Source organism: Rhynchophorus ferrugineus, unplaced genomic scaffold, assembly GCF_030347505.1.
Source record: "Rhynchophorus ferrugineus isolate W39M unplaced genomic scaffold, kcgeb_rfMv2 rfM1, whole genome shotgun sequence".
NCBI lineage: Eukaryota > Metazoa > Arthropoda > Insecta > Coleoptera > Curculionidae > Rhynchophorus > Rhynchophorus ferrugineus.
The window spans coordinates 12,171,859-12,184,864 of record NW_027472580.1 but is presented as its reverse complement, the minus strand read 5'-3'; the positions used below and the strand labels follow the sequence as shown (position 1 = coordinate 12,184,864).

General features: G+C 31.9%; 1 protein-coding gene and 1 long non-coding RNA gene across 3 annotated transcripts in view; one reads left to right on the top strand and one right to left on the bottom strand.

Moving 5' to 3' along the window:
- LOC143191592 (uncharacterized) overlaps positions 1-11,418 on the bottom strand; it is a 47,796-nt gene extending 36,378 nt beyond the window's left edge. The window contains exons 1-2 of the long non-coding RNA XR_013004629.1: positions 11,302-11,418; positions 2,274-2,377 (exon numbers count right to left, since the gene is read on the bottom strand). This is a non-coding gene — a long non-coding RNA (uncharacterized LOC143191592). The remainder of the gene's footprint in view (positions 1-2,273; positions 2,378-11,301) is intronic.
- Positions 1-13,006, top strand: part of LOC143204482 (neuropeptide CCHamide-1 receptor) — a 480,161-nt gene that overhangs the window by 403,970 nt on the left and 63,185 nt on the right. The gene's annotated exons all lie outside the window — the stretch shown is intronic.

Here is a 13,006-nt window from a genome sequence, read left to right as displayed (position 1 = left end):
CATAGAGAGAAAAAACCTAATACCAACACACTGGTTTGGGTTTATGAACAAGCACTCAACAATTGACCAGATCCACAGAATACCAGATGTTATTGCACAAGCCTTCGATAAGGTTTGGCATGAAGGCCTTGTTCATAAACTACAGAAAATGCTAGCAAGACAACACACCGAACTATTAAACTCATACATTACAACCAGAACGTTTAGAGGCAAGCAAGAAGAATCTTACTCTACAATAAAAGAAGCTAAAGCAGGTGTACCACAAGGAAGTGTATTGGGACCAATGCTTTATTTACTTTACACTTGTGATATTCCACAAATGGAAATTATCACGATGGCTACATTTGCTGATGATACTGCGATTATAGCTGTTGAAGACAATAGTGAAGAAACCTCACGAAAATTACAACAGGCAAGTGACAATATAAATAATTGGACACGAGCTTGGAAAATAACAATTAATGAAAGTAAATCTGTACATGTGCAGTTCACCTATAAACAGACCTACAAGCACTAATAACATTAAATAGCACTATCATTCCATATAGCAACAACGCTAAATATCTCGGAATGAATCTCGATGCAAAACTTCACTGGAAGGAACATATAAAGAAGAAAAGAAAAGAACTGGAATTGAAATATAGGAAAATGTACTGACTAGTTGGAAAAAAAACACAATTATCAGTACATAATAAATTGCAATTATATAAGCAAAATTTATTAAAAAAATTAATTAAATTATTGAAACCTATATGGACATTATGGTGATGTTCTGCAAAGAGTAACATTAATTAAATACAAATTTTTCTGAACAAAGTCCTGAGAGGTATTGTGGGTGCACCCAAATACTTTAGGACTGATTACCTACATCGAGACCTTCAGATATCTAAGGGGACATGACGAAAGATTCCATTCTCATACAAATATTGAAATATTGCATCTATTGGATACTACCAGAACAGGACACAGGCTCAAAAGAATCAAACCATCTGATCTTGTGCAGTGTTGTGTAGTGAGGTGCACATATTAAAAAATTCACCAGTGACATGTATAAACATTATTTCACCAGAGACTGAGTTAGGGCCGATGGGCCCTTCTAGTTATATACCTAGATTTAAGTTAGCATAAATACAAATTGTAGGTTAGACGGAAACGACTAGTAACAATGTATTAATTAAATAATTAAAAAAAGTTCTAAATAAAATTAAAGCAGGACGAACAAATAATAATTCACTACTATATAGCACAATTCTGAAAAAAATCAGGGCTCAAATTCTTCTCAGAATCGCCCATTAGATAGAAAGCTGAGTTCTTTTTAAACTTTCCGTAATGCGATCCGAGCCACACAAGCTGATTACTGCTCGTTATAATTTACGTTACATAGGTGGTAACATAAACCTAATGGGCCAACAGCTATAATGGTAAAAAAAGCGATAATGCCACGCAATTTGATTGATCATTAGTATCGCAACAAAAACAAAATATTGATTTACGTCTGTATTACGGAAGCCCAAATAAAAAAAATTCAAGGCGATTTTTATAATCATCATTGTTATAAATGATCTATACTTGATCTGGTCTCTATAGAGTCATAATATATGAGTGGATAGATGAATACATGCTCCCTTAAACATTTCAATTAGTTTGGTTTTTATTACTTAAAGGCCAATATTTATATAAGGAGTAAATTTGGTTAACGTTAAATCTATCTTATATCAAATGGCCCATAAGTTAATTTTAAAAGATTATTTTTATTTTACAGTATTATTGTAAAAAATATATTTTATTCAAAATACTACCCACCGATAGCGGCAACTTTGTGCCATCTCTATTGGAATTTGCGGATTCCATTTCGAAAGAGCTATGTATGTTTTGACACTCTCCACGGGTCAACCAATTTGTAGTATCTTATTTAGACATGTTACGGCTCATATATAGTAACAACTAATAACCACAAGGAGCAGGGTCTAGATAATACGGCAGGTAGGGTAACAGTACCCATTTTAATATTTTCGCCAGAGAATTGTCATACCGAAGAATACATTGTTATGTTTTTGATCATATTCCAGCTATTTTTCGCGCAGTGCTTGGCTAAAAAGTATCAATTGTAATGCATAACGACCCCACATAGTATACCACACCAAGGCAATACTGCTTCGCCGTTGATTCTAACGATAATGCATAACCAGGTGGTCCGCATGATTATTTGCGCTTTATATTTTCGTAGCGAATCAATTTTATATCACAAATTATAATAGGATGCAAAAACTTACCGATATTGCCATTGACGCATCATTATTATGTACAGCACTGCATATATATTCGTACAGTCCAAGATATCCTAAATTCCCGACCATTCCAGTGAGGATACTGTAAACTGAAGGTAATTTCGGTTTAGCACATGCGCATTTTCATTTATTTAGTCTGAGTGAACGAGCGCTCTTCTAGCAAGCGTATATATAGTCAATTCAAAACAGCAGTGACGCGAGTGTCAATATATGTCTGTCTAAAGTTGTAAATTCGTTTTACAGTCAGACAATATTATCCTTGTCATTTTATTCTATTTAAAAAGAGACAGAATGCTGTTAGAGAAGTTCGAACATGTAACGGAATGAACCTGCAAAACTTGTCCGTTTGCCAAACTTCTGAAAATTCTTCAAAATATTATAATTACGGGTTATGAACCGGTAAATATTGTTTTAACGCATGTTTTAATAAATTTGAAATCCCGGTTTTTATTGAATACATTTTTGCGCCTTGCAGCTGCACTTTATATTAGTACGGACACGGCCACTAAAATATCTCGAAAAATAAAAAACAATATAACCTTAAATTCACCAAAAAGAAACCTTGTTTATGCGAAATAGGTGACGAATCAAAATCAATCTTCAGTATTTCGGAGATCAAATATACCAAATGTATAAAACGGTAAATAGTTTTTCAATCGAAACATAATTTAATAAAATTATTTCAGAGAAAATTATTAGTCTGAAAAGTAAAGATATACAGCTATTTGAGAGATGTAGAATATCCGTTCATACATTTTTGAATAATCTAATATTTAAGTGGTGTAAAGATAACCCACGAAGGGGTTTAATGGAACTTCCAGAGACTGCTTCTAAAAGAATAATATTTTTAAAAACATATAACAAAATCAACGAAGAATTTTATCAATTTATATATTTAAGAGAGAATTCATGAATTGAATATTGAATATATTCATGAATATTTCAGAATGGTACATTGGGTTGCTCATGGCAAAATGATAATAAATATTGTATAAAGACGACAAAGGTTCATGGAAAAAGGTAAACGTTGGAATACGTTTTTTAGTCATAACATGTATTCATTGCAGACATATAGTTCTTCATGCTGGAAACAGGAATGGTTTTATTCCTGATGCAGAATTAGCATTTCTCTAAGTCCAAGGGTGACTACCATGAAGAAATGAACCAAAACTTGTTTTTGCAGTAACCATCAGTTATGTACAATGCACCATATATACCATTTATATACACTGGTGGAGAAAATCCTAACAAGTTCATCAACAAAGACTGCATAAAATAAAGGAATGGCTTAAAGTATATAAAATAAGTTTCGATGAAATTATGTTAAAGAATGAACTATTTCAAATTATTACTAGGTAAATATAAATGAAATATTTATTTGCATTTTATGTAATTTACTTTTTTAGAATTAAGCCTGAGAAAAGGTACATAGTAGATCAGATTACTGAATGTTAAGGCCACAGAATATTATATCTCCCACCCTATCATATTGCAAGAATGTATTGCAAAGAATTATTACAATAGATATTCAGGTCGAGGAGGATATTCAAACCAGAACTGTCTGGATTTATGGAAAGACGCATTGTCGAAAATAACACCTTCAGTTTGCATGAGCTCGATCAGACAGATTGAAGAAGAAATTGACAAATGGTAGTATCTTGAGTAAGTCTTTAATAGATTGGAAATAAACAGCTTGGTTATTAACTTGACTAGTATTTCTGAAAGTGACTGTGATTGAATAAAACTTTATGAATGTTGGTTTATTATTCAATGCTGACGATTACCAAGACAGGGTGATAAAAGAGGAAACCACTAAAAGTCAGTATACAATTAATATACTTTAACTGTAGGGAATTGTGTTATAAAGTGTGAAAGTTTTATGAGCATGTATGTTATTGTTCAAAATATACACTAACTGTTACTAAGTGAAATAACACTAACAGTTTTGAAGATATGGCAAACGCAATAAGGAGGATGCAGTGATTAAATGTGTTTTATTTATATTAAAATTTTGTTATATGTTAGGGCCTAAATGTACTAAAACTCTGCGTAACTCTGAGTAACTGCGGCAACATTGCGAGGTGTCCGGTGTCACTGCTATTTTGAATTGACTATACTTTGTTTTGATACTGGTGTTAAAAATTCTAATATTTTTTTATTTGTAAATTTTGTAAATTTGTTTAATTTTAAAAGTAAATGAACTGCTGGGAACTCTTTTAAAGACTGGTAAAGAGAGCAATATGATAATTTCATTAATTTTTTATGAACTACTTCAAATTATATACTAATTAAGTTACATATTTTAATAATTGAGTGTTGCAAATATACTGTGAATGTGAATCTACTTCTCCACCTTCAGAGTAATAGACATTAGATCATTAGGGTATCATTGATGATTAATGTTAGGTATCATTCCCCATTATTCTTGCATCCTGCAAAATCGTTTCTAATATTTTCTATTTTTCCACTTTAACTTTCATCAGCTTTGCCTCAATGATTACTAGCAACATCACTTATAAAAGAAAAAGTATTTTTATCAGTTACCACAATTTTTACTACAATTTTTGATGGATAAACCCTGTGATGAATCCACTACGCAACTGATTATCTTTTAGTTGACGTATTGTACAACTACTAACCTAAAACGAATGGATGATTAGTTACAACAAAATGCGTATAAAAGTTATAATTACCTTTAATATTACTTCTGGTACAATTATGTTATTTCTCTCATACCCTTTGCAATGCTTTTATTTGTACAAAAAGAATAATTTTCTTCTTTGCTTTTTGTTATCGTTTCATGAAATCTACAGCTATATAGGGGTGAAATGTTGGCATATATTCGCTTCTATTTGATGTGTTAATTATTTGTTATATGTTTGGTGGTTAATATTCTCACTCTAAGCAAAATTGCTGTTTGTATAATTTAACCTTCTAATACTTAACGTTACATTCCGTATACGCCTTTGTTCTCTCATATTTTAAAAGTAATGTATGTTACAATACCAAGACTAACACAACAATTTAATTAGTACTGTTATAAGCTTGTTAATACATCACAAAATCTAAATATTCTAGATTATTTTTTCTCAATCGATGAACGGTTAATTTTAAAGCGGCCGATTATACACTGCATATGGGAAATGAAAGAGCGCAATATATTCCTTTGTGCGCATGCGCCAATTCTATCATTTTCCGTAGTTTAGCGTATTTTATTCCCGTCCTCTTCAAATAATTGCAAACTAGTTTCTTGTATTGCTCTTAACAATTCTGTATATTCTTCTTGTAATATACACAGGTGATAATCGAGTAATGTGATTAAGTACTGGTCATCAAATTTCTCAGCGTTAAATATAATTTTCTTCTTCTTTATTGCTGGTATCAAAAACCCGAAGCCTTGCACTTGCTCTAACTGGATTCCATTAGATTTACTATAGCAGATGATCCATAGTTATCAATATGTTAATTTTTTCTTCATACAGTCTCAGCTGTGCTGTGTTTGGACAATATTATTGAGTGTTATAAACATTAATGTCTGTTTTCGTCTCTACTTTTTTGCAGTTGGTCGGCTCCAGCGGTCTTACAACATATTGTTGAATGGTTTTAAGAATGCCAACCTTCAGAGGAATTATGAAACCATGTGGCGTTATGACTTTACGAAGGTTCCGTCAATAATATATCCATCAAATATCCCAAAGGTTCGTCTTGTCGGTCGAGATGTGTGGCTGTCGATGTGATTGTTTGTCCGAACACTCACTACTATTTTTTTGGAAGGAATTCGCGCGGGAACAGAAAACACCGACTGAATAAAAACATGTTTATTTCGATCTTAAATGATTCATGTGTTCGATGGGAGAATTGGCAGGATATTAGGTTAGGTAAAGGAAGTACGGAAGTGCTATGCAAGTGGTACTGTTACAAGGGCACCAGCGTTGCCAAGCTTTGAACTTGATGTAGGTGTAATAATGGTGCACTACCTGAGTGCACCCCCAATCACGCAATCAATCGCCCAGGGACTGCTTATGAGATGGGAATCCAACCCCATCGAAGGAGTAGCAAGACGTCGTTCGCCTTGGTGCGTTTCGATTTGTGTTAAGTTACCTATAAAAGTGGTGCTTTAAGTGTCCCGTTTCGTGATGCAAGGATGTTCAAGTGTTAATGTTATGCATGATTTCTTGCGCTATCCTTTCATGAACGTATCGAGCATCTGTCGAGTGGATTCTGTTGAGCTGGTTTATCTGTTAGGTAATTCGATCACGTCGGGGTCACCAATTGTAGGAATGTTCCTCTGATCGGTCGGAATGTGTGGCTGTCGACGCGATTGTTTATCAGACCACTCACTACTATTTTTGTGGAAGCAATTCGCATGGGAACAGAAAACACGGACTGAATAAAAATGTTTTTATTTCGTTCTTAAATAATACATGTGTTGGATATGTTAGGTTAAGGAAGTACGGAAGCGTTATGTAAGTGGTACTGTTAGAAGGGGTAGAGAGAGAGTAAGAAACGTCATCGTGATGTTTTTTTATAGCCGGGAATCACATGATACCAATCCACCAGCGTTGCCAATCTTTGAACTTGATGTATGTATAATAGTGGTGGCCCCTTTAGGTAGAGGTCGCTACACGTTCTTAGTATTTTTGAAAAATATTGTTGCCGCCTTTCAATAACTAAACAAATAAAAATAAAAACTAAACAATGTTTTCTTTTATAATATACGTTTAACATACTATTTAATATGTGCACATTAGTATCAGACAATGTATTATTAATCAGACAATGTACTGCAACATTGATAACATTTCATGTTTCAAGACTGTTACCTTCGTCCACTAATACAAGAATCGATAACAGATGCCCTTAAACGGCATTTAAGTTGAAAATTTTTAGTTTATAGCCAATATCCGACGAAGCGCGAAATCGAATGGTGGAAAAGATAAATAAGTTTCACGGAACCCGCCGTAAAATAGTTATTTTAGCTAACGAATGTTTATAACATTATTTATCGCGATTCTTCGCCAAATAATTTCCAGATACCCAACAAAAACACACAATCTAAATATAAACACGAAGGTAAATCAATTAAATCAGATGTGGTAAATATTGGTTATTTTCCGGATTTTAAACAAGTCAACTTCTCCGGCTTGTTCGTAATTGGGCCTAAATAAAAGCAATTATTTATTTTCGCTAGCTGTTCAAGCGGCTGCTTGCTTTTATAAAATATGGTATTTTCCATTTTTAATATATAAAACACAAATATACGACTCAGACGATTTCGAATATATTGCCAAATCTAGTTCGTAATAAAATTGCAACAAAAAAAATTGAACCAAACTCTTTTAAGGACTAGTAAACATAGTAATATGAAAATTATTATTAATTTTTTATGAACTATTTCACACTAAATACTAATTTAATCTTTTCAACGTATCATTCCCTATTGTTCTTGCATCCTTCTAGTTTAATATATAAAACACAAATGTACGACTCAGACGATGTCGAATATATTGCCAAATCTAGTTCGTAATAAAATTGCAACAAAAAAAATTGAACCAAACTCTTTTAAGGACTAGTAAACATAGTAATATGAAAATTATTATTAATTTTTTATGAACTATTTCACACTAAATACTAATTTAATCTTTTCAACTTATCATTCCCTATTATTCTTGCATCCTGCAAAATCGTATCTATTTTTTTCTATTATTCTAGTTTAATATATAAAACACAAATGTATGACTCAGACGATGTCGAATATGTTGCCAAATCTAGTTCGTAATAAAATTGCAAAAAAAAATTGAACCGACTTCAAGAAGTAAATAAGGAAATTACTAAAAAGTACAAAATAATCAAACAGAATTTTAGTAAAAATAAAACATTTTAAAATAAAATATGTACCTAATAATCGTTATAATAACTAAATAAAAAGTATAAATCTGGAAATGTTTTGTTCATTTAAAAGCTGTTGCTATAACAAAATATTGTGGTTTTCTTTCTGTTTGTGGGAAAATAGAGACACCAAAATCCACTATGAAGTTAACGATTTACCACAAACAAGTGTTTCTTTGTGGTAAATCCAACGTTAGATATGATGCCCTTATTCCACAAGAAAATGTGATTATTCTATCCTTACATCTAAAACTTGGTTCAATAAAAGAAGGGATATTCGTTGATTCGTAATAAGAAAAATTTTTGTAACAAAAAAATTGAACCAACTTCAAAAAATAAATAAGGAGCACAACAAAAGTTAAAAAATAATCAAACTTTAAGCAAAAGATTTTTAATACAAAAAAACGTTTTATAATAAAATATGAACGAAATAATCGTAAAATAAATTAAACAAAAATAAACATAAACCTTATGTAACCTATCTACTACACGTATTTTATATTCTACTATATATTTACAATTTAACTTAATACCCATCTAAACCTATATATTTAAGTTTAATTGAAAAGTATCCGGCCTGACACATAGATGGCGCTATTAGAATTAAATCCATATGTTTTTTAGTTAGCCCTAATCCTCAAAAGATGCCTGTATAATTTGACAGCTGTCGAATCATTATTTTGTGAGTTATAACATTTTGAGTGAAGCAACTTTTGTTATTGCGAAAAAAATTGATAAAAAGGAATTTTGTGTTTTGATAAAACATTGCTTTTTGAAGAGAAAAAGTAGAGTTGAAGCAAAAACTTGGCTTGATGCCGAATTTCCGAACACTGCCCCAGGAAAATCAATAATCAAGGATTGGTATTCTAAGTTTGACATGGTGAAATGGGCACTGAAGACGATGAACGCAGTGGACGCCCAATAGAGATTTTTACCGACGAAAACATTAAGAATATCAACAAAATGATTTTGAATTACCGTAAATTGAAGTCTAACGAAATAGCAGGCACTCTAAACGTATCAGCTGAACGTGAATATCATATCATTCACCAATATTTGGATGTGAGAAAGCTATGTGCAAAGTGGGTGCCGCGCAAGCTCACTGTTGACCAAAATCAACTACGAGTTGATCATTCGGAGCAGTGTTTAAAGATGATGAAGCGTAGTAAATCCGAGTTTTTGCGTCAATATTTCACAATGGATGAAACATGGCTCCACCATATCACTCCGAAATCCAATCGACAGTCATCCTAGTGGACTGTACACGATGAACCCGCTCCAAAGGATGGGAAACGCAACAGTCCGCTGGCAAGATTATGGCGTCTATATTTTGGGATGCGCATGGTATAATTTTCATTGACTACCTTGAAAAGGAAAGGACCATCAACAGCGACTACTACATAGCATTATTGGACCGTTTAATGGACGAAATCGCCGAAAACGGCCGCATTTGAAGAAAAAGAAAGTGATGCTTCACCGAGAAAATGCACCGTGTCCCAAATCAGTGAAAACGATGGCAAAAAATCCATGAGTTGGGCTTCGAATTGCTTCCTCATCTACCGTATTCTCCGCTCCGGAGGGTAGCTATAATCAATGTATCGCCCTTGAATTAAATTATGTTGAATAAAAATAAATAATTATGCCAAAATAATGTGTTTTATTATGACAGACCGTGAACTTTTCAATTGACCTGTTACGTATTTGAAATCTAATTAACCCCTTTTTGTTACAACATACATTTTATTGTTTAATTCCTAAATTAGTTTTTAGATCTCCTTAATAGATTGAAAGGCGAGTCCTTTTTATTTGCGACGCCCACACCAACCGCACCAGTCAGCTATCGCCCGTTATAAATTTTATTACACGAAAGGTAACGTAAGACTAATGGATCACTTGCCAAGGGTTAGCATGGGCTGGAAAAAAATGCTGTAATACTGCCGGTTTTTGATTGATGTATTTTTGACGAGATATCAAGACATTAACTTATTACGATATTTAAGTTTTCGTATCTCGCTGTGTGTGTTTTTTTTTTCACAGATAAAACCGCCCTTAATTTCAAAAAGAATATTTGAGAAGTTTTTTACGAGCACATCCTTAAAGTTTCTAATTGGTGTTCTGTTAATGTGCAGAAAATTAGGCCATTAATGTATAGGGTTATGGAAAAACGGATCTCATATTTTAAGTTTTTTTTTGCCAAAGCGAACGTATACATACAATTTTCAACACTAATGAACGATATACAGATCATCATTTTATGTATATAAAATAATAAATCGATATACTACAATAACATTGTGACATAGTATATCTAATGCACATATTATTGAGTGATTCAAACTACAGCTAATTATACGGCCACATTGTGTGTAAGTTAGGCTTGTTTTGCTATATTATTTTCTTCGATTATTGTCCTTTTCTATCCTTTCCTTTTGTGTGTATTTCTTTTGTTTTATCGTCGCATTCCCAATAATGTATTTGTAAGTATTAGTATCTCATACACTCTGAATAATCTCTTAATTTCTGAACTATCAAATATTGGTATATATAATTATATATATATATATGAACATAATTCTTAATAACAGTTATTGTCACTTTTGCTATAGCAACCATTGTTTAAGTCAATAAATTGTTAATTTCTGAACTATCAAATATTGGTTCGCAATTCCACGATTTGCAATTTTTTCTTCTATGTGCCTGATCTTTTTTTCTATGAGTGATCCAAACCAAAGTTGTTATTGTAGACAATGGTACTTTAAACAAGCCCAAGTCCTTCACTACGTATTCTCTTTGACCAGCATGTCCATAATAATTATTCTTTACCATCTTAATCGTACAATGATAGGAATGAAGCCGTAATATTCTGTAGGCTTAATCTTATGCCATTCATGTAACTTTATTCAGATTTGTTTTTAAAATGTAAATAACATAAATTACGAACATTTAATTCAATTATATTTACCAAGAGCCAATTAGAAACAATTATACACTCATAGAGCTGCATATTCCTTTTCATATTATTGCATATTATTTTTAAAACAATTCCCAGATTAACAGTAACTTTTGAAACAAATGTATTAAGTTATAATTAATCCAGAACACAATATCGAAATAAATTACTCACTTTTTGCATATTTCATATATTTAATACAGAATAGAGCCAACATCATGCTGACTTTATTTTGTCACCCGTTTCTCACGTAGACAGTTTCTCTTTAGTGAATGTAACAATATATTGTTCATCACTTTTTCACTCAATTTAACTTCACTAATAGAACTGAGTTAAATAAACATTATTTAATATTAATTTTCTGTTAGTTAATTACCTCTCTAACGCATTTTACTGGCAAGTGGGGGGTTCGAAGTAATTGATAAGAGACGTAATGTGTTTCTAGCTTTATTTATTGGCTTCGACATTTTCAATCATAGTAATCAGATATATTCAAAAGCTATATGAAATTTATCAATACAAACAATGCGCCAAAAGAGCTCTCACCGATTTATAATCTCTAATAATTATCTCTAATCTTTGAAGAAATTGTAAATATTTGCCAAACTGCCCTATTATATGTTCGGATGCATCAGACAGTATTGTACCTCTTTTTAACTAGAACAAAATGGGAGCGAGTAGTACAATCTGATTTTAAAACGAATTTGCAAGCTGTTCAACTTCAATATACGTATTTCAACAATTCTCCACTACTGTTGTAATTTTTCGAAACATCTAGATAATTCATAATCTAGTCATTTTATCTTTTCGTTTGAGTGAAATAACGATAAATCGAGGAGAAAGAAACCTGAAACAATTAATATTTTAATTATCTCGCTTTATTTTGGTATTTATGGTGTAAGTAACTATTATATCTTAATGAAAATATACTTCTCTTTCTATGAATTGAAATTTATATATATAATCAATACAAATATTTGCAATAATTATCTCTTAACTTATTGTTCTGCCAATTTGGAGGTAATCCAAGAAGAAAATTTGTATTCCATCTCAAATAACTGCTACTAACTTTCATCGTTGTCAATTTCTCGAAATTGTGTTAATTTTGAAAAATTAATTTCCCAGTCCTTGTCAATGAGGTGGGCTTACGTTACTCTTATCAGCATCTTTATTTGAACCAAGTACATAATAATAAACCCAGTTCACATAGATATGAAGAATGATTTTGTGTCTTTCACAAATCTGTAACATTTTCGATTTTTATGTAGATTATTCAATTTGATATTATCATGAAATTTTCACTAGGTCCTTATGACGTACTGGATGGTGCTCCTTGTGCCTACTGAAAACTTAGTATAGTAGTGCATGCAATTATAAGAAAAGTTTTCAAAAACAAACATGATTTTCATTATGATGCTACAATCATACTGACTAGTCTGATATTTGCTGATGATAGCGCTCTTTCCGCTGAATCACCCATTATTGTTAATCTCAACTGAATCCAGTTAGGGCAAGTACAGAAACTCAACTACTTGGGAACAGCAACGCAGGAGAAAAATTAGAATCTATTGCTGAACTAACAAGCCAAAGAGCTAAAGTTGCAGGAGTTTTGGCTTTTCTAAGATAAAGAGTGCAATTATTGTATTAAGACACATACTAAAATCGATCTTTTCGAAAAGCTCATTTTGCTAATCCTTATGTAGGACATGGATCAAGATCATAGAGAACTATTAAAAAATAAGGAACTATTTACAAACTTATTTGTGTTTATGTATAACTTAACATAAATTAAAGTATAACCAATTTACACGTCTTATGAGCTGTATACTTTAGGTTATTCGAGTGTTATTTTTAAACCCTTATAACTTTATCTTATGTA